Below are 22,492 nucleotides of genomic sequence, written 5' to 3'. Positions count from 1 at the left end.
GGCTAGAAAAGTGTCCATCTATTTTCTCCCATTTATAGCAGAGGAGAGCATCTAGTTCAGGGTTTCCCAAACATGGGTCTCCAGCTGTTGTTGGACTACAATTCCCATCATCCCTGACCGCTGGTCCTGCTAGCTAGGAATGATGGGGGTTGTAGTCCCAAAACAACTGGAGACCCAAGTTTGGGAATCCCCGATCTTGTTGAATGCAACTACAATACATCTGAAACTGATCACAAAAGCCCAGTTATTCCTTGTAAAATTCAGGACGCTTGCAGTACTCACTAACTTCCCTGACGGGTGTGCTTCGTCTTTCTAAACCTTTAAACGGGAAAATGTTAACAGCCGCTTTAGGACTTGATATTTACATCATTTCCAGTAGATGCTGAAAATGCGCCATGCGGCTGAACGCATTACATTTCTGAAGTGCTTAAATATTAAGCTGTTCCTCAAAATAGATGCCAAGGGCAAGTAAGCACAAGTACAAGAATAACCCATGAAAGGAGGGTGGAAATGCATGAAAATGAAGCTGGTGTGATTAGTTGAAATTATAGGGCAGCAATGTGGGCTTGCTGGATGGAATGGAAGAAGAAACCTTTGAAGTAAGGTAGCTGTTAAGTTGTAAAAGCAGCCCTTATGCTACCCTTAACACCGGAGGTAACATCTGCAGGAGGATGCAGAGCTGAGGGCTGGCTTGTGTGCCTAGTCAGAAGTAGAATACCGCATTCCTTTGCCTAGCATTGCTTTGTTCACCTAGGTATGAAGTCTGGAAAAATTGCCACGTTTCATTCAAACTTTGTTATGTAGCAATTAACAAACCTTGGGCTACTATACGAAACTTTGTGAATTTTTCATCTCTTTTAGGTCCCAGTTTTTCCCCCACGCTTTCTTTCAAGTTTTACGTGTTTCCGTAAAGAACGGAAAAGGTGTCCTCTTTCCCCCTCCCTTTGTTTGCTGCCTTCCCTGCTGATTCATGCGTTAATGCCAGACCAAACATTTTAGCTTCCGCTTCCAGTGCTTTGCACAGAAAAGCGATCTGCGATCCACAAAAACGCAAGCTCATACCCACGAAGCCCTTCAGGCAACACCCTCACCGTTTCGGCAACTGAATTATTTTAAAATTGGCTGTGTACAGTGTGCTGGGTACATGCCACTTACAATCCGTAGGTAGCAAATAATGGCCCACGAGAAAATGAGTCCATACAAGAATAATGTACAAGGTGTTAAAAATTTGTCGCCTTTATGAAGTTCAAAGAGCTAGTGCAGCTCTCGGGTATTGATTGCCCCTGAGCATGGGTGAGTGTAGCTCTGCAGAGTGTGGATCCTATTACAAGCAAATAAAGCTATTGTTTGCCCACCTGTGAGGCATTCAGCAAGTGTGAGTTTTGAATTCTCTGCCCTCGCAAAGAAGCAACTATATTAGGAGAAGCCCTTCAGATGTCTGTGATAAAGGTCATACTTTGAGCTGAATGAGAGACCTACGGTAATCCTCCCCATTTTCACACTGTCTTGACAACAAACCTTTCCTTGCAGTCCTTTGTGTGACTTGATGATAGAGGAGGAGGAGGAGGAGTGGGATATATCAAAGTGTTCTCATCCTGCTCTGCTTTTTTTAAAAAAACAAAGAAACCTCAAAGTATTTAAAGTGAAACATGCAAGGGAGTTATGTCAAGGGACCCAACAGCCATCGTGGTGCCTTTCAGATGTTTTGGACTACAAATCCCATCAGCCAGCATGCCCATTGGACCTAGGAACAAACAATGGCCCATCTTAGTCCAACACCCTGTTCTCATAGTGGCCAACCCAGTGAGAAACCCCCAAGCACAGGCATGGCCAAACTTGGCCCTCCAGCTGTTTTGGGACTACAACTCCCATCATCCCTAGCTAATAGGACCAGTTGTCAGGGATGATGTGAATTGTAGTCCCAAAACAGCTGGAGGGCCAAGTTTGGCCATGCCTGCCCAAGCAGGACCTGAGCACAAGAGCACTCTTCCCTCCTGTGGTTTCCTGAAACTGGTATTCAGAAGCATAAGCTGGCTTCAAGCATGGAAGCAGAGCATTCATCATCCTTCATGGGTTAGTCAGATTTAATGGGACCTGTGGTCCACAATATCTGGAGGGTCCCCTTGTTTACTACCCCTAGAGTTACATGTGAGTGGATGTACTGGTTTAGACTACATTGGCAGTGGTCCATCAGAGAAATAACTTTGATTCAAAGCAGATGATACCCGTTTCTCCAGGTCTCATCAAAGTAGTGCTCATTCCATTTGGCTTGCTTTCTTGGGTCAAGGAGGACATGAAGCCTGGGAGCAGGGAATCAAAGCTTTTAGGAAGTGCTCCTCTCCAATGTTATATTCTGCATAGCTCCTTACTTTTAAGCCACTCTCCTTCTATAAATTGCAAGTGTGGGGGAGGAAGACTTCTCCATAAAATGCATGCATGCTTTTTTATGCGCCAAGATTGTTGAATAGGAGACGCGGGTGGTGCTGTGGGTTAAACCACTGAGCCTAGGGCTTGCCGATCAGAAGGTCGGTGGTTCGATTCCCCACGACGGGGTGAGCTCCCGTTGCTCGGTCCCTGCTCCTGCCAACCTAGCAGTTCGAAAGCACCTCAAAGTATAAGTAGATAAATAGGTACCACTCCGACGGGAAGGTAAACGGCGTTTCCGTGCGCTGCTCTGGTTCGCCAGAAGCGGCTTAGTCATGCTGGCCACATGACCCGGAAGCTGTACGCTCGCTCCCTTGGCCAATAATGCGAGATGAGCGCCGCAAGCCCAGAGTCGTCCGCGACTGGACCTAATGGTCAGGGGACCCTTTACCTTTACATTTATTGTTGAATGGACATGACCACCCCCCACCACCCCTGGTTATTTTTTTCTCTGCAAAAGTATAAAAAACAATGTTCGGTTCCCGTGCCTGTTTTGTTCCTTTTGTACGGTCTACCTGAGCCTTGTTCACTTTTGGTCTCCTCTTCCTCCCTTTGCTGCCTGCTATTTCTGTTTCTGCTGCATCCCAGGCACCCCCTTCAATTTTGCCTTCACTCCCACTGCGTTCCACATTCTGCCTGCTCTAGTGATCAAAGTACCATTGGCCTTGAAAGTTAGCACCCCAGTTAAATTAATGGAGGCAAAAGCAGAAAGGTCGTTTTTAATAAACCAGATGTTCCTTAAAAACAAAAGCAAAACCCCCTTCAGCTACTCACTTTTGGGCCTGTGGTTGTGCAGAGGACTCTCTTAATGGTCTCCTAGTTTTCCTCCCCTCCCCCTCTTTGCACTGGAAAACAAGAGTCCATATGTATGACCACCAACTCAGATGGTTTTAGGAGAGGATAAGGCAGATAAGTTTTTGGTGGCTACTAGCCACATTTAATGCGTTTCACCTCCATTGTCAGACACAGTATACCTCTATAAATGCCAATGGCTGGGAATCACAAGTGGGGAGAGTGCTGTTGCTAGTCTGCTAGTTATCTGGCTGGCTATTATGAGAAGGGGAGGTGCTGGAGGAGACTCTATGGTGCTGGAGGAGACTCTTGAGAGTCCCATGGACTGCAAGAAGATCAAACCTATCCATTCTTAAGGAAATCAGCCCTGAGTGCTCCCTGGAAGGACAGATCGTGAAGCTGAGGCTCCAATACTTTGGCCACCTCATGAGAAGAGAAGAATCCTTGGAAAAGACCCTGATGTTGGGAAAGATTGAGGGCACTAGGAGAAGGGGACGACAGAGGACAAGATGGTTGGACAGTGTTCTCGAAGCTACGAACATGAGTTTGACCAAACTGCGGGAGGCAGTGCAAGACAGGAGTGCCTGGCGTGCTCTGGTCCATGGGGTCACGAAGAGTCGGACACGACTAAACGACTAAACAACAACAACAATGAGAAGGGGAATCTGGATTAGATAGTGATCCAGCAGGCTCATATTTTCGTAATACAGTATGTCCTCAGGTTGCATAATCAGTGCGCCATCTTTAGTCATTAAAAGTATATAATGCCGTGTTCTTAGTGGCTGAGACACATACGAAAATTTCCCTTGCATGGAATGCTAATCAAAATCTAAGCTTTGAATATTTTGGGAAAGCACAACCTGATGGCTTGAGCCACTTGTTTGCCTGGGACAGGAAAGAGGAAGCGGAACTTAATCTCTCCATCTAAAAGGCTGACTGGTGCTGTTGTGGGTATGAGAACTGGGGTGGGTGTGTACACAGCCCTGGCTGCTCTAGGCCTAGGGGGTCCTATTCGGGAAATGTGTGGCACTTGATTGCTAATACAGTCATACCTCAGTTTAAGTACGCTTCGGTTTGAGTACTTTCAGTTTAAGTACTCCGCAGACCCATCTGGAACGGATTAATCCACTTTCCATTACTTTCAATGGGAAAGTTCGCTTCAGGTTAAGTACGCTTCAGGTTAAATACAGACTTCCGGAACCAATTGTGTACTTAAACCGAGGTACCACTGTAATATATTTTCATTGGGCATTTTTGTCAGCTGGTTTTTCAGCGTCCATTAAAGTCAATGACCACGGGATGTGATTTTGCAGGATTTGCTATGCCTGAAGGGGGGAGAGTTGGCATTCCTGTGCAAGCTTGACAATGCAAGGCAGTATATGATAGATAGATGCATACCCTGCAAGGATTCTGCCGGCCTCAACTGCTACCCATTGGATTTGAGTCTTCTCAAAGATCGGGGGTTCTTGTTAGCAGAACGGTTGCTGCAGTAGAAGGCTTACACAATGGGCTCTAAACCAATTGTACTTCTCAAACTGCTGCTGCTTTCCCACCCTTCCAGGTTTTGCCTCCTTGCAATCTTTCCTCCCTGCAGCCCATTCTCATGCTTTTCCTCTGGCCCTGTCCTTCATCCTGTTACTCTCTGCATAACCACAGGAGGGAAAGGAATGCTGGAAACTTGACTCTTAAGTGCATTTTGAGAGTAGTTACCTTGTGGGCACTTAACCCATAGGAGGGCGGTGCTTTTATGCCAGATTACATAATAAGTAAGGTTGCATGCCTCTATTGTTAGATGCCAGAGGGTAGGAACTTCTCTTTGCCTCTTGCTAACAGCCCCAGATTCTTGTCCCCCTCCCCCAAACTCTTTTTTTTTGGCCATGGGGCAATGGGAGTCTGTCATACCTGCCAGTAGTTAATGGGCAGGGCAAGGCTTCCACCCTGATTTCAGGCAGCTTGTAGGTTACCCATATTCACAAATGGCTCTTTTCCCACACACTCTTGCACAGTACTGTGTTTTCTTTGGCACCCTAATGAACACTTTTGAAAGCTCTCCTGTTTTTGGAAAGGGTCTTGACTGGAATGTGCATTCCCCTCCGCTCGGTTTAATGAAATGTTTGTCGCTTTCAGCTCTGTTTATACCACAAGGCTGCACTTTAGCGATGCTGGATGTGTCTGTGGGAAGGGCCTTTTGTGCCCTAAGAACCGATAATTCAGAGCTGCAGTTCTGCTCCTTTCCGCATTTTAAAAAGCTGTGTTTGGGTATACTGCTTGTTATCTGACCGGGGGGGGGGGGGGGGAGCAGTTTGCACAAATGCACCTTTTGTTTTTGCTAATTAGCAGAGTGATTGTCAGCAGGTCTCAGTGGAGTCATGAGAGAATAAGATTTACCTAAAAGGAAGAATGTGTTTCCCCCCCCTGCAGTGACTCTTTGCTCACCTAAATGAGCAGAGAATATGACTTAAATCATCATCATCATCATTATTACTACTACTGCTACTTTAGTTGTTTAGTCGTGTCCGACTCTTCGTGACCCCATGGACCATAGCACGCCAGGCACTCCTGTCTTGCACTGCCTCCCATAGTGCCTGGCGTGCTATGGTCCATGGGGTCACGAAGAGTCGGACACCACTAAACAACAACAACAACAACACTACTGCTACTACTACTACTACTAGTATACCAGCCCATCTGGGTGTAAGCCATTCTGGGTGGCTTCCAACACTTAAAAACAGAACAAGATGTCATACACTAAAAACTTCCCGATACAGGGGTGCCTTCAGATGTCTTCTAAAAGTGGTTTAGTTCTTTATCTTCTTGATGTCTCAATGTTCTCCATGCAGGCTACTTGCAAGAAGTCTTTATGCCATGAATTAAAATTCTTTTTATAAGCAACCCCACCCTTTTGACCCCCCTCCCCCAATAGATTATATTGAGCTAGGCAGAAAGCTAGGGACGCGGGTGGCACTGTGGTCTAAACCACAGAGCCTAGGGCTTGCCGATCAGAAGGTCGGCGGTTCGAATCCCCGTGACGGGGTGAGCTCCCGTTGCTCGGTCCCTGCTCCTGCCAACCTAGCAGTTCGAAAGCACATCAAAGTGCAAGTAGATAAATAGGGAAGGTAAACGGCGTTTCCGTGTGCTGCTCTGGTTCGCCAGAAGCGGCTTTGTCATGCTGGCCACATGACCTGGAAGCTGTACGCCGGCTCCCTCGACCAATAAGGCGAGATGAGCGCCGCAACCCCAGAGTCATCTGCAACTGGACCTAATGGTCAGGGGTCCTTTTACCTTTACCTTTACCTCTACCTTTAGGCAGAAAGCTTTTGCGTTGGATCAGTTAGTTTCACTTGGTTCCCATTGAGCAGGGTGGACAATAACCTTGTTAATACATAACTTCCGCCTCTCAGGTTTGTGGTTTAAGTTACTCTTTCCAGGTAGATAGCCAGATCCTTCTCTCCTGGCTAAACAATGATGCTCTCCACCCCCCTAGTCATTCACTAATCCTTCTGACTCAGTAATTGCTGAAATCTGGTTAGGGTAGTTCTTGGGTAAACTGAATCCCAGGGGATGACATTCCCTGCTAAGGAACAACTTTAATCTACCCTAGGAATCTGCCCAGGAACTCCTTGTTTTAATTCCTAGTTCAGCCCAAAAGCCACATTCCCATTTTGGGCAATTTTCCAAGGGCCACATGCCAATAGCAGGGCCGGAGGCAAAAGTGGGCGGGGCAAAAATTACTACTTTTGTACACTTGGCTAGTTTCTGCACAGCCACGCACACTTCTCTAGACCGAGCAAAAGATGTCGGAGTTCATTGAAACAATGCCGCCTCTTTCAGTTGCTTCCTCAGTTTCATTTGCCATCTCAAGATCTCCTTGAGCATTTTGATCAGAGAGGCGATACATAGCCTATCTCCAGTACTAGGTTACTGATTGTTGTGGAGAAGTCCTTTTGTATTCGTGCTTGTTTTATAGCCTAAGAGGCACAACACAAAAGGAAAGGGTGGTGAGGAGGGATGAGGAAAACAAGCTCAGTTACCTGGTGGTTCTCGCAATTCCCAGCTTGAATGGAAATAGTTTGATGGGGAGGATCCAAATGGAGCAGGTCTATCAGCAGGGCTGATAACCGAGCCCCCCCCCCAAAAAAAACTTCTGTTTGTTGTAGTCTGATAGAGTGTGACTGCTAGTAGACTACAGCTGAAGGAAAGGAAGCCATGGAGGTAAGATAGCTTGCAGAGGCTGTAAGGGACTTCACATGCAGAATGGCAGGTGGTGGAAAAACATGAAGCTGACTTACTGCTTTCACACACACACACATTTCATTGAAACTGTTTATCATTTTTGTCTTGGTAGGGGTTCAAAAGTAATCTGAACCAGGAGATTTTTTAAAACAACACCACACCATTTCAGATGGAAAAGTGCAAGTGGGGGAAGGGCTAAGCTGGCAATGGATAATTGCACCAATTCTCTTCCAGTCACACGTCAATCCAATAAGTCCCGAATGTTGGCAGCATCAATTAGTGATGAGTAGTTTATGATAAATAGGGAGAGCCTGTGATTCCGCTCTTGCAAGGTGGCCACAAAGCTTCCTCTACTCTATCACAGATGATGATCACAGATGATGAAGATGATGATGATGATAATTTTGGGAACAGTTACTAACCTTTGCAACCTCACGGCTCCTAAACTTAGCTTATCTCTCTTCGAAGCAAAGGCAGAAATGGTTGTGGACTATCGTGCTTGTACTACTTTCCGAGAGTTGGGAGCTAAGAATGCTAGGACTTCAGTCGTATTATTAAGCAAAGTGCAAAAGCCATGCTATGGCTCGGAGCAGCTGGTTTTAGATGGAATTTGCCATGGGGTTGCAGAACTTGGACATTTCAGACCCAAGAATTCTGTATTTTTAGGCCAAGTGAAACCATCACAGTGTCTTTCATTTTCGAGAGGCAGTAATTCCGTTTCTGTCATCCTGACAAGTCGTACTTTGAGCACTTTTTCTCTGCAGCGAGGCTGGCAGAATTCACAAGCCAAGAAATGCGGCTGCAACTTGTGCATCAAAATCAAAGAGACAGACTCCAAGGATATGGCTTGTGACAGGGCCAAGCCTTTCCCTTGCTCCCCTCGTGCCCCCAGTTGTATTTTGCCCTTGATTAATAGAACATCTCAAGGCCATTGTGTTAGCATCTGCCACCTGCTTCCTAAAACGCAATAAGGTAGCCCTTCCTGAAGTGCTGAAAGCACCAAATAAATTGCAATAACATTGTTTCGCAGGTGCACATCTCGGGAGTCTCTTGGCTGGCAAGACGGTGAACTGATGTGAGAACAGCAGGTTCCCTTCAGGGGAGTTGGACTACTCCCAAGAGTCCCTTCTGCTCAATACAGGGTTGAAATGTAGAGGAACAGGCTCTATGTTCCTTTCCAGCAAGGAGAGTAGTTTGCAATGTACTTTGTCGTGTATGTAGCTTCTTGAGGATGCCTGCCTTGTATTCGTGAACACTCGTGCTAAGCAGAATTAAGAGATTCACATACACAGCCGTACCTTGGTCCTCGAACAGAATGCGTTCTGGGAGTCGAACGGAACCGTTCGAAAACCAAGGCGCAACTTCTGATTGGCTGCAGGAGCGTCCTGCAGCCGATCGGAAGCCGCGCAGGACGTTCGGCTTCTGAAAATCGTTCGAAAACCGGAACACTCACTTCTGGTTTTCGATCGTTCGGGAGCTGAAACGTACGAGTTCCAAGGCGTTCGGCAACCAAGGTACGACTGTATACTGTGTTTTTTCCTCCTCCTCCTGCCATGGCCGGCATTGCTGCTGTGCCTATCACTATGTCTAATTTTTGGGGTATGGCTTATATTCCTTGAATGCTTAAAAATCCTGCTATGGCTTATTTTATGACTACATCTTAAAATAGGAGAAACAGGGTAAGCTTATTGACAAATGGCACCTTAAACATAGGTTATGATCGCCACAACAGAATGTCTAGGCACCATTTCCCCCCCAATTGAAAATGTATTAATAATAAAAATAATAATTTCATTTCATTTCTGCTTTATATTTTAAAGAACCAACCCCAAAGCACTTTACAACACCATTAAAAACATCAGACAAAATCAATCTAGAATAAAACAAATTCAAGCTTCAAGGGAAATATTTCAGATCCTTCTCGTAAGTGACATTTTGCTTTCCCATATTCATTTACCTCTGGCCCTAACTGTTCTCCTACAAAACAAAATTCACCACACGCCACTGCATCCTTTATAGCAGCAGCTAAGTATGCTTTTGGTGCTGCATAAATGATATATTAGTAGTAACAGGTGCAGAGATAATGCATTCATTCTGATCAGCCAAGAAACAACTTGCAGTAAGTAAGTACTCGCTGCAATAAACGGTTGAAACCCATATATAGCCTATGGGGTGGGGGAATCAATGGATCTCAAGCCAGCAGGTGCAAGCAAGACCCTTTACCTCTGAAGCTGAAGTTCAGATATCATATGCAGCGGCTAACTTGAAGAATAATGTAGGAGCCAGGATCCTGTACAGATTCATGCTTCCCACTGCAAGGAAAATGAAAATTGCATGTTGGGAAAAAACACACAACTTGTTATTTTGCTTTGGCCCCGAGCAAGTTTGCTGTTCGCATGAGACCTATCTGAGATTATTGCCAGTAGGCAGTGTTTGGTCTTGGTCTTCCTTTATAGGGCAGCTTCCTAGGTTGATAGGGCTACAGAAATGCTTTCGGTTTACATGAAGGGGTCATGCAAATATCTCAGATTCCTAGGCAGTGTCAACATAGTATGTTGGATGTGCTTAGTGCCTGGTTATATTGGCCCTGGGCACGGCTGAATGCAAAGTCTGCAGTTTTTAAGTATAGAGTGTGACCCTCTGTTCTGGAAACACTTTTTATTGCCACCAGTCTCTTCTGGTATGCAAATGAACATTAAACATTTATACAAATATTGCTAAGGGTTGCACCTCGGTCAATGGCATTGGCCCTGTACAAGTCATTTCTACAAGTTTATGTAGTGTGCAATCAAAATAACTTAAACTTTTCAAGTGCCAAAGAGAATAAAGGCTGCAATCCAATGTATGCTTGAAGTAATCCCAGTGAACTCGTTGGGGCTACTTTTGAGTATACGAAGGATTGCATCATAAACCAGACACACACTGTCCATTTTTCAGTACTTCTTGCATATGCATTGCTGTAAAAGGTAAAGGTAAAGGGACCCCTGACAGTTAAGTCCAGTTGCGAATGACTCTGGGGTTGCGGCGCTCATCTCGCATTATTGGCCAAGGGAGCTGGCGTACATCTTCCAGGTCATGTGGCCAGCATGACAAAGCCGCTTCTGGCGAACCAGAGCAGCACACGGAAATGCCGTTTACCTTCCCGCCGGAGCGGTACCTATTTATCTACTTGCACTTTGACATGCTTTCAAACAGTTAGGTTGGCAGGAGCTGGGACCGAGCAATGGGAGCTCACCCCGTTGTGGGGATTTGAACCGCCAACCTTCTGATCGGCAAGCCCTAGGATCAGTGGTTTAGACCACAGCACCACCCGCTTCCCTTATGCATTGCTGTAGCTTTCTTCAAATAAGGAAAGTATACATCTTCTCATGTTTAAGTTAACAGGATATATTTATTTTATATCCTGCACCTTCAAAACCTACATGTTGTTCCTCTAACTCATAGAATCATAGAATTGTAGAGTTGGGAGGGACCATGAGGGTCCTCTAGTCTTTTCCCCAACGTGGGACTTGAACCCATGGCCCTGAGATTAAGAGTCTCATGCTCTACCAACTGAGCTATAAGTCTGTGGCAACTCACCAGCTCTCAGTGTGGTGTAGTGGTTAAGAGCGGTAGACTCGTAATCTGGTGAACCAGGTTCGCGTCTCCGTCCTCCACATGCAGCTGCTGGGTGACCTTGGGCTAGTCCCACTTCCCTGAAGTCTCTCAGCCTCACTCACCTCACAGAGTGTTTGTTGTGGGAGAGGAAGGGAAAGGAGAATGTTAGCCGCTTTGAGACTCCTTCCGGTAGTGATAAAGCGGGATATCAAATCCAAACAACAACTCTTCTTCTTCTTCTTCTTCTTCTTCTTCTTCTTCTTCTTCTTCTTCTTCTTCTTCTTCTTCTTCTTCTTCTTCGCAGTTTGATTTATGGATGCATTTTAGCTGTATACCACATTGGTCTAAGTAGGGTTGTCCAACCAGTTAAGAAATCTCAATTTACTGAGCTGTGTGTGTTTTAGTTGATTAATTTATTAAATTTGCACATTCTGGATCAGGCTACATAGAAGTAAATACCATCCATTTAGATAGGGCTTACATTTAAGAAAATCTGGTAGTAAATTATGAGTAGTAAATCTGGTAGTAAACTATTAAGCCACCCGAGTCTTTGTTGTCCACGAAATATTTTTGTTGACGTTGGTAATTCTGTACATTTTCCATATTCCATATTGGATAGGCTCCCACAAGCCAGTAAATGCTCCTTTGGGTTTGGGTGCAGTTCTGTTTTTATCACACTTTTCCAAAGCTTTTTCTCAGAATAAGCATTTGAAAACGCCTTTTCTTTTACAACAAATTAGTTCTTTCTGATATAGAAATGTGATATATAAATATGTAGCAAGAGCACTTGTTGTTGTTGTTGTTGTTGTTTTGGGGGGGGGGAGACAGGAACACTAGAACTTCCTATAACTTGAACCACCGGCACCTTTTCTTTAAACTGACATGAAAGGAGCATATCCTTAGGTAACTAAGGGACTGTTAGGTGAGTTTCCTGCTTCTCTTCTGACTTGCCACTCAGATTCCCAAGATCAAAGCCCCGGCTTATCAGGTATAGGGTGGCATAAGTAAACAGGCAACTCAATAGCTGTTAAGTAAGCTTATTCATATCCCTGGATGTTTGAAACCTAGTTCTTGGTACTGGAATGCAGACTATTTCACATGGGCTATAAAACTGGAGTTTTTAAAGTTTAATTTATTATGAATATGTATGTGTTTGTTTGTATAGTTGCAGACAGGTTCTGTTACACAGGGCTCTCTGCGGAAGCAGATTCCATTACAGGTATTTTTTAAGAGAAATTCCATTTTGTGTTTGTGTGTAGGGGACTTACGGCTAGAATTGTTTAACTCATAGATGGGGAACCTTTGGCTTTCCTGTTAGTGATCAAAAAGAGCTTGCGTCTGCCGCAATCTGCATGGCCAGTGGTTGAGGTTATTAATGGGAGGTGTAATCCCAGCAACTAATGGAGAGTCACAGATTACTAATGGTATAAGCAGCGTTCAAAATTTGCCAGGCACATTTTGCACCTGGCTATCGGCCCGTTTATAGGGACGTGGGTGGCGCTGTGGGTTAAACCACAGAGCCTAGGGCTTGCCGATCAGAAGGTCCGTGGTTTGAATCCCTGTGACGAGGTGAGCTCCTATTGCTCGGTCCCTCTCCTTCCCACCTACCGGTAGCAGATCAAAAGCACGTTGAAGTGCAAGTAGATAAATAGGTACCGCTCTGGTGGGAAGCTAAATGGCGTTTCTGTGCGCTGCTCTGGTTCTCCAGAAGCAGCTTAGCCATGCTGGCCACATGACCCAGAAGCTGTACGCCGGCTCCCTCGGCCAGTAAAGCAACCACAGAGTCGTCCACAACTGGACCTAATGGGGGGTACTTTTACCTTTACCTATCAGTCCGTTCGCGACCAAGTGAAGATGCCTGAACACCACAATGACACCTGATGTCTCCATCATCTGGAGATGCATGCCTGGGGATACGTGGATCTTGACTGCTTTAACACACTAGCAACGCATCTATCTGTTATATTTTATCTGCACAATCAGAATGAATTTCAGGAACCAAAAAAAGTTGTATTGAAAGATACGACTTTAGAGCCATCTGGCCCCAAAATAGCAACTAGGCATTCCGTTTTGGTGATTGTAACCCTTGTTTGGTGCCCATCTTACATATCTTCTTCATTTCTAAGACAAAATTATAAGATGTTTCAAAAGTGATGAAGCCACTGTGAGAGATGGAATATTCTCTCTCAGGCAGAAATGTGGGACAGAAAATCTTCTATAGTAGAAAGCGGACTTTGTTTTTCCATGGAAAATTCTATTTCCAAAAATGCGTCGTTTAATTAGTAACATAATGAATGGCTGCCCTGCCATTCAAACTGGGCAGTTTCACAGTTGACATAGCTAGATGCATTAAATTTCACCATGCCTTAGATATTGATGGTTTTCAGTGCGCGCTCTCTCTCTTTTCAGTTACACAATGGCCCCATTCATGCCTCATGGTAAACCATAATTAATTTTTTTTAAAGCAACTGTTGCTCTGTAAGAGAATATCAAAATTCACAGCTGAGTAATGCCTTTATTAGGACCAACCAAAATATCACAGAAGTGTGGTAAGCTTTCAAGTCTCTGAGCTTACAAGCCGACCTCACGGCCACAGCAGCCTACTCCCCCCCCCCCACTTTTTGATCTTTAATTTTTCCTCCTTCCCCACATCCCCTGCTTTGTGTAACGTTTCACAGGATGAAGAGTTCTGTTCATCATGCAAAATGTTGCACAAGGAAACAAAGAGCAAAAATTAGGCTGATGTGGTCGTGAGGTCAGCTTGCAGACTGTTCCAAAGTTGAAATTGCATGCTGAATAAGTCCATTGCTTCTTCATCCCAGAATTCAAGGCTTGCAGAATTCAAGGTATTTGCAGCACCTAGAAGGGACTGTATATTTAGCCTGCAATCTCCACCTTGCCTGATGAGGTGAACACTTCCGGGTCCGCCACATTCTTAACTTGAAAAAAACGCAACCTGAAGCAGACGTAACCCGAGGTATGACTGTATTTATTTACCTGCTTAATTTATAGAGCTGCCCCATAGCAGAAGGACTCTGGGTGTCAGACTAGGACCTGGGAGATCAGGGCTGAAACCCCCACTCAGTCATGAAGCTCACTGGAGTCAGCCACAGCCTCTTAACCTACCTCACAGGGTCGTTGTGGGGGTTAAATGTGGAGGGGGTGAACCATGTCATTCGTGGTGGGATATAAATGCAATAAATAAGCTCTTCTGCTTACCTGCTTAAGAAAACAGGAGGGGCCAGCCAGATGGAGATGTCAGTCACCAACTTGGTATCCAGAGATCTCCTAAGTGTTTGCAATTGGATCCACGTCAATTGCAAAACGCGCCTGGCGCCTGGCTAATTTCTAACCCAATCAAATGTCCAGGTCGCTTCCGCACCATAGATTGGAAGCACACGGCTTTCTGCAAAGAATCCTGGGATCTCTGCTTTAAGCGTGCTGGCAATTGTAACTCTGCGAAGGAGTTCCCTGGGACTCTTTGGAGGAAGCCATGTGCTCCAAATGAATGGTGTGGATGCGACCATAGTTGGAGTACTGGCTTTTATAATTTTATAAGCTCTTTAAATATATTAACACAACACGGCCTTTGCCAACCTGATGCCCTGCAGATGTTTTGGAGTACAACTACACGTTCTGGCTAGGGATGGTCGCATTGGTAGCCCAAAACATCTAAAAGAGCATCTGGCTGGCAAAGGCTGACATAACGCCACCTCCCTTTTGTTGCACAGTGGAACCTGGAGTTGCGGACGTAATCCATCCCGGAAGCACGTCCGCAACTCGAAGCATCCGCATCCAGAAGCACCGCGTCTGCACATGCGCGTGGTGCGATTGGCGAAACCCGGAAGTAACCGTCCCAGGACTTCCGGGTTGCTGCAGGATGCAACTTGAAAAGACGTAACCTGAAGCGGGACGCCAAATGAGGTGTGACTGTATTTACTAAATGCAAGTCAGTTAAACGTGCTAAATAAAATCCCAGTCAATTTAGGGTACCACAAAGCATTCTGGAAAAACCACCTACCGGTAACTCCCCTTCCCCTTTTCCCTTTCGAACTGCTAGACCCGTAGTAGTTGCTTGGTCCTTTGCTGCCAGTTTGCAGATTGAAGTTTGTGTTTGAGGCGGAGAAACACTTGAGACGTTTTCTTCCCTTTACGCGCAACAGATCTGGCTAAAATTTAAGTAGTTCAGCCCATAAGCTACTATCAAGAGCACAAATCCAATTAAAAAGCCTTAGCCTAGTAAGAAGGCTAATACATTGGAGTGAGCTCATCGGAGCCGCTGCTTTTTGTATTCAGTGCATCACTTTCTGTGATGTAAGGAACCTGAGAACCCAAAATATGCAGCACGATGCATTCAATTATCTATATATAACCTGGCCCTTGCTAGAAGCAGCCACCACAGCAGCAAAACACTCAGTTTCTCCTTGTCTAGTGTTGATGACCACGCACCCCAGAGCATTGGGAAGCGTCAGTGCAACTTAGGCAGGATATAGGAGGGCATCAGCCTGCAGGATCAGGCCAGTGGCCCATCTTGCCCAGCATCCTTTTCTCATCATGGCCAAACAGATACATCCCTGGGAGAAGAACCCCAGAAGGAAGACCTGAATGCAACAACAAGACCATTGGTTCCTGAGTAGAGCTATTCACTGGCAATACAGTCATACCTCGACATCTGAACGCTTCGACTTCCGAAGGTTTCGACTTCCAAAGTCGACAACCCTGGATGTTTTTTCGCCGCAGCGGTGCACGCGGTCGGCGCGTGCACATAAGCACGAAATCGCGCTTCATGCATGCGCACAAGCAGCGCTTCGACATCTGAAAACCTCGACTTACGAAGACGGTCGCGGAACGGATCGTCTTGGTAAGTCGAGGTACCACTGTATTAAACAGATATGAGACAGGGCACTTGTTTGCAGCATAAGCGGCGCTGCTGTACTGCAGACTTCCAGCATAGCATTCCAGACATTTATCAGGTTCCCTGATCTTCTCCTGGTGGCGTTCCTGTCTCTCTTTTCCCTCTGTTCCATGGCTTCCATCTACCACCCAACCCTCCCCTCTTAGCAGCTGTTTATTGCTTTTCAAAGGGGGACCATTTGTTGTCTTGCAGAATGTCTCCTCCCAGCCGCACTCCTTCAGCCTGAAGACTGGGAGGGACAATTGTCTGAAGCAGTGTGTGTGGAATAAGTAGAAGCACAAGCCTTTCTCTGCCTCTCCATTTGCTCGGATCCCCATCCCTCTGGGTCTGCTACATTTGTAGGACCTCACCCTAAGCAGCTTGGGTTGGGTCCTGCTTCCAAGTTTTCTTTCCACAGTCCTCTCTTAAGAAGAGGATGGTGGACAGATCCAGTAGGCTCTTCTATTTTCTTACCCTCTGATTCATACCTCTCCCTGCTTTCTCCATCTCTTTCCGTACTGTCCTAAAGCACAAAACATTGCAGCTGAGCGATGCAAGGCTAAACTGCAAGCCATCGTTTGCATAAGTATATTTTGAACACATACATTTTAAAACATTTTCAGGACAGGAATGTGTGACCTTTGTTTGTTGGTTTTAAAACTCTCCAGACCTTTCATGTTGATTTTTTTTTTGTGTGTGTTAAAGTTTAATTGAGGCGACTGTCTGGCGGTCCTGTTGAACTTTCCAGAGCCTGAGATACACAGCATTTGACCTTGTGCATGTGTCAAGATATTTGGCTTGGCTATCTGCTTAGATTGCAGTCTGTCTCATTTGGAAGAAGCCCGGGGAAGGTGTGTTCCTTGCAGAACAAGCTGTGCAGGGTCTGTGCCGACGGGATGCTTATGGGACAATCGTTGCTGTTGGAAAGATGGCAAGTCAGCAGAGCTGTAAAGGCTTCCAGGTTCCTGCCATTAAAGAAAAGTGGTGGTTTGGACCACTTTAGCACGCAAGCTATTAAAGAGCGAAGCATTACTTTCCTCGGAGGGGCAGAATCTATTGCTGACCATGGAAGAAAGCTGCGCGTGAATTTTGAATTTCACATCCACAGGCAGAAGCACTTGGAAGTTTTAGCTCTCGTTCAGAATGAATGCCTCTTTGCAGGTATTTTCCATGCTTCTGTGCTAGACCGCGTTTGGGTTATATAAATGCTGAAAGACTTGGTAAACAACACGTAAAAGCAAAAAAACAAAAAAACCATATTATCTGGGCCCAGGTCCCTCTTTTCTCTTCCTGCTTTGGTTTTTGTCAACTCCCAATTGTAACTCAGCCCTGGTTGTCCTGTCAACATGATTATGACCCCCTAATCCTACTATTTATTAATTTATTAAATTTATTAAACTTCCTATCCCACTTGGTGTTTGGTCAGCTCCATAGTTTTCTGAGGGCAATGAATTTAAAAGAGAAATAAATGAGTTGTCTGACTAGAGTAGATGTAGCCAACATGGAGCCCTCAGGTGTTGTTGGACTACAACTGCTATAATTTCTGTCAGTTGGCCATGTTGTCTAAGGCTGAGGGGAGCTGTAGGAAAAATACCAAATTGGTGACCCCGCTAGGCTTACGTACAGTATATTCCTGCGTATAGGACTACTTTTTAACCCAGGAAAATCTTCTCAAAAGTCGGGGGTCGTCTTATACGCTGGGTCGTATTTCTTATACGGCGAGTACATCTCAAACTCTATATTTTAACTGGAAAAGTTGGGGGTCGTTTTATACGCCCAGTCGTCTTGTACGCCGGAATATACGGTATATTTCTCAGCCACTGTTGCCATGAAGTTAGCTCCAAATTGTGGTCCAGCCCATGTGGTCCAGCAGGACTTATCAATATATGTAATAAATGCCCAACTATTGGTGTTATCGGGGTATTAGGGTTTGTGAGACCCTACAAGAATTAGCAGGAGTTATAGCCCCAGATAATTTTATATTAAATAGAAGTGATGGTTAAATAACAATAAAAATGAAGCTATTATTTGGTGTGCAATTCCATACATACTTCTCAAACTCAATGGTACTTGTTTCTGAAGAGTCATGTATAGGATTGCCCTGTAAAAACTCTGGGCATGTGTTTTTAAAAATGGAAGTAGCTTTCCTTACTCCAAGTTGGCTTTATTTTATGCTTAGTATAATTGTTTTGGCTGATAATCCAAATGTGGATGAATTGAGTGCCCCTTGGGTCAAGGACCCAATATATAAAATTATTCTCTGAATGTGTCTTACCTGATACGTTTACCACTGCATTCCTCATTTCATTAGAATCGAAAATCTTGAACACAACTCCCAGTTGCCCCTGGTATATTTTGTTTGGTGATGGTTCGGTAGTCCAGAGGCCAGTTAAGTAAGGATTTAGCTGACCGATATAAGGACAGATTATATTGAAATAATTTTTGTAGAGTTATTTTGTTAGAAAAGCATTGGTAATGGGGATAGATTTTGTACACGTTTATTCCTCCAAACAGGTGTTCACAGACGTGTGGTTTTTGTTAACAAATTCATTATCTTACATTAAAAAACATATGCACTGACTTCATTTTAAAAGTAATTCTGGGGTTCAAATTAATGCTTTTTAGTCACTGTGCCTCTTTAAGAACTTATTAAGTGGAAATGTACAAGAACGCAAAAGTATTCCTGAACAGTGATTTCCCTTGTGTGGAAAATAATTGAGTTTTAATACCGGACATGCTGGTAATGGTCTTTTAAAAACAAATGAAGATATTGTACTGATTTGAGAGCTCTCTCTCTCTCTCTCTCTCTCTCTCTCTCTCTCTCTCTCTCTCTCTCTCTCTCTCTCTCTCTCACACACACACACACACACACACACACACACGTTAAGTACTTTCTCATACACATGATGAGCAGCAAATTTCTAAGATCCTTAAGGAAAACTTAATTAATTAATTTTAAATCAGCAATTTTGCTCGGGAACTTAATTTCCTTTTTCTTTTTTAAAAAAGACTTATTGTTGAAGTGTTCTTCTTACCACAATTTTGTCACCTAGTGCTGGGCTATCTCTGTCGACTGTTTTACTCAAAACTATATTTAGCAAGTTGTTTCCCAAGTTGCTGCTTTAAGAGTACACCGTCTTCCCAGATTAATGAGATGCCTAAATAATAAATATTTAAGGTCCCTTTAAATGGTAAACACAAAAATAAGAGTAGACTCTGCAGCCATTAAATTTCTGTTCAGACATAAGCATAATGTCGTATCACTGAAAAATTGAATTGCGTGGAATCCGATGTTTGGGATCAGCAGAAGAGAAAACAGGTTAAAGAGAATTGTATATTTAATGTATGGATACCATTAATAGTCTGTTTACCCCATAGGCATTTTCCAGATTGCTTTGGATATGCAGGTGTGGATGACAGAATTTCTGGTCTACACAATAAAGGTGGATAAAACTACACCTTTAGTTTTAGTAAAATCAGCATGCAAATCATACACACTCGTGTAAATCAAGAGAGATGTATCTTGAATTTATAATAACCCGCCATTCTTGAATGGGGATTGTGGTTGTAGAACAAATAGAAGATTGCACTTGCAGCTCATAGAATCAGAAAATTGTAGAGTTGGGACGGACCACAAGGGTTGTCTAGTCGAACCCCCTGCAATGCAGGAATCTTTCGCCCAGTGGGGGACTTGAACCCATGACCCTGAGATTCAGAGTCTCATGCTCAACTGACTGAGCTATACCATAGCTTCAGTGTCTGATGGGATAAAATGTATTTTGTCCATCTCAAAAGCGGGCTCTCATTATTACACCTTAGCGCAACCGTGAAATGGAAACTAGAGTGGAGCTAGTTGGTTAAGTACAGTTAGTGACTAGAGCAGGCATCCCCAAACTTTGGCCCTCCAGATGTTTTGGACTACAATTCCCATCATCACTGACCACTGATCCTCTTAGCTAGGGATCATGGGAGTAGGAGGCCTAAACATCTGGAGGGCCGCAGTTTGGGGATGCCTGGACTAGAGCTTAATGACCAATATGTACCAGGATCAGGAATCCTGCAACCTTGTTCTCATTTTATGTACTGTATTTGGGGCCTGATGCACCTTTTTAAATCTGCTCTTTCTGCACTCTTCTCTGTCTCATTTCAAAAGCTGGGTGAGTGAGTTTGAGATTCCTCTCAGCTCTATCAGTGGTTTCCCAGGTGGGGTGCGTCTTTGCAAACGGTCCAGTTTCGTTGCAGTTTTAATATTTTGCTTTAATAAACCTGTTGAACTAAGTGATCCTCAAAAATGTGTGCCAGTAGCTTCTAGCGCAAGACATAGAATTTTCTTTTTTTTAATTAAAAATGTTTAAAGCCACCAACGTAAGCATAGGTCTCGTTTCTTTTGAATGCATTGCACATGAAATTACAGCCCACACCATTCCAAAGGCTTGGGGAAAGTGACTTTCTTCAAAGAAATTATAGATAAAGACCCAAGCCCTGTTTTCAAAAGGCTGGTAATTGTATCTGTGATCTGCATGACACGTAAATAAAATGCTGCTGAACTTCCACTGTAGTGCAAATTTCAGTGAAACTAAATGTTGGAAGAATTACCTGTTTCTGTAAAACTGCTGATGAAATAGCCCCATGCCTCTTAGCAAAATTTGGGAATTGAACTGGGGGATAATGAAGCATACATTCGCAAGCGAAAATTAAATCAAAGTCCTCTGCGTGGCTTCCCCAGCAACAATACGCCTCTCGAGAAAGTATTTGTTGCAAGTTCAGCGGAGATGTGTTGGCTGTTGCACCAAATTCTTCCACCAGGGTATAGCAGCTTGAACGCTCTCTGCTGAATCTAACCTCCTCTGGGTTCAGACACCTCACTTCTTTTCCAGGATGTCACCATGGTTTGTGCAATTTGGCTTTGGAGAGTTGCACGGCTCAAGCCCCCAAGGTTGAAGAACTTGTTGTTTAGTCGTTTAGTCGTGTCAGACTCTTTGTGACCCCATGGACCAGAGCACACCAGGCACTCCTGTCTTCCACTGCCTCCCGCAGTTTGGGCAGACTCATGTTGGTAGCTTCAAGAACACTGTCCAACCATCTCGTCCTCTGTCATCCCCTTCTCCTTGTGCCCAGCAATGTTAGAAACTCAGATATGAAAGCTAGGAGCTAAATGGCACCTTAAAACCTAGGTTATGGGCGCAGCAACTGAATGTCTAGGCATGCTTTTTTAATAACAAGAATGCAAAGCTGAAAATGAATGAACTGCAGCTAAAATATTATGTCCATTTTTCTCATGGTCCAGTCTTTGCCCTGCCCACCCCCTAATATTCTTAAGAGGGTCTCTTCTCTAGTCATCAGAGAGTAGCTAGAAGTGGGGAGGCAGAAAAAGGTCCTCCTTTCCTTCTCTGCAGTTTTAATCTGAAATCTTAGGCACAGTACTGTGTACTGCACCCAGAGCTCAGAAACGGCTTGCGCTAATGAAATTCCCTGTCACAAAATGTGCCTAGAACAATGGGAGGTTCAAACACTGCTTGGCAGGCACCTCTCTCAGCCTTAAGGAAGGACACCCCAGGAGCCATAGAATCATAGAGTTGGAAGAGACCACAAGGGCCAATCTAGTCCAACCCCCTGCCAAGCAGGAAACACCATCAAAGCATTTCTGACAGATGGCTGTCAAGCCTCCGCTTAAAGACCTCCAAAGAAGGAGACTCCACCGCACTCCTTGGCAGCAAATTCCACTGTCGAACAGCTCTTACTGTCAGGAAGATGCACCTTAAAACCTAGGTTATGGGCGCAGCAACTGAATGTCTAGGCATGTTTTTTTAATAACAAGAATGCAAAGCTGAAAATGAATGAACTGCAGCTAAAATATTATGTCCATTTTTCTCATGGTCCAGTCTTTGCCCTCTTAAGAGGGTCTCTTCTCTCATTTGTATGCAAATGAGGTGCCGCAGAGCATTGTGGGGCAGCACTTTCTGTGCTGTGCTCACTGTGACTTGAAAGAGTGTGGGCTGAAGTTAGCCCAGGTCCAGGTCCAGGTTTTTTTCAACGGAGGCAGCTTCGCTGCCGCTGCTGCCGTTTCGCTTCAGCCAAGTGGGCATCCCTGCCTGTCCTCTCCAGCTGCCCCGCTTCTAGGGGGGCAGCTGCCCCCCCGCCCCATGCTGGGTACGCCCATGCTATGGGACTTAACCACTGCTAACTTTTACACTTAGCCACTGATCCAGATAAAGGATGGCAGCCTCAAGATTCGCCCCTTGAATGATGCAGCAAGGGTGAGGAAACAGCAAGATATGAGCAGCGAATGCAAATAGTTTGTTAATTAAGGTTGTTGTGTACAGCCCTGTTCCCGCTGAGATTTTTTTTGCACAAGAGAAGACTGTTCCTCAACTCACTGCCGTAGGAGGATAGCGTGGAGAACTGTCCCACAGAAACTCTTCCAGATTCTCTGACCAAATGGAGTTGATGATGGGTAAAAGAAGGAAGCAGCCATTGGCAAGGAATGTTATTAGGAGAAGCCAGTGTGTTGCTGCAACTCCATTTTAACTGGCTCCTCTCATAGTTTGCTCC

At 44.7% G+C, this 22,492-nt stretch overlaps 1 protein-coding gene across 1 annotated transcript in view; it reads left to right on the top strand.

Annotated features, from left to right (window-relative positions):
* The window catches only part of PTK7 (protein tyrosine kinase 7 (inactive)), a 114,931-nt gene that overhangs the window by 4,538 nt on the left and 87,901 nt on the right, over positions 1 to 22,492 (top strand). The window lies entirely within an intron of this gene.

Source organism: Zootoca vivipara, chromosome 3 (genome assembly GCF_963506605.1).
Source record: "Zootoca vivipara chromosome 3, rZooViv1.1, whole genome shotgun sequence".
Classification (NCBI taxonomy): domain Eukaryota; kingdom Metazoa; phylum Chordata; class Lepidosauria; order Squamata; family Lacertidae; genus Zootoca; species Zootoca vivipara.
This window is presented reverse-complemented; position numbering and strand designations above follow the sequence as displayed.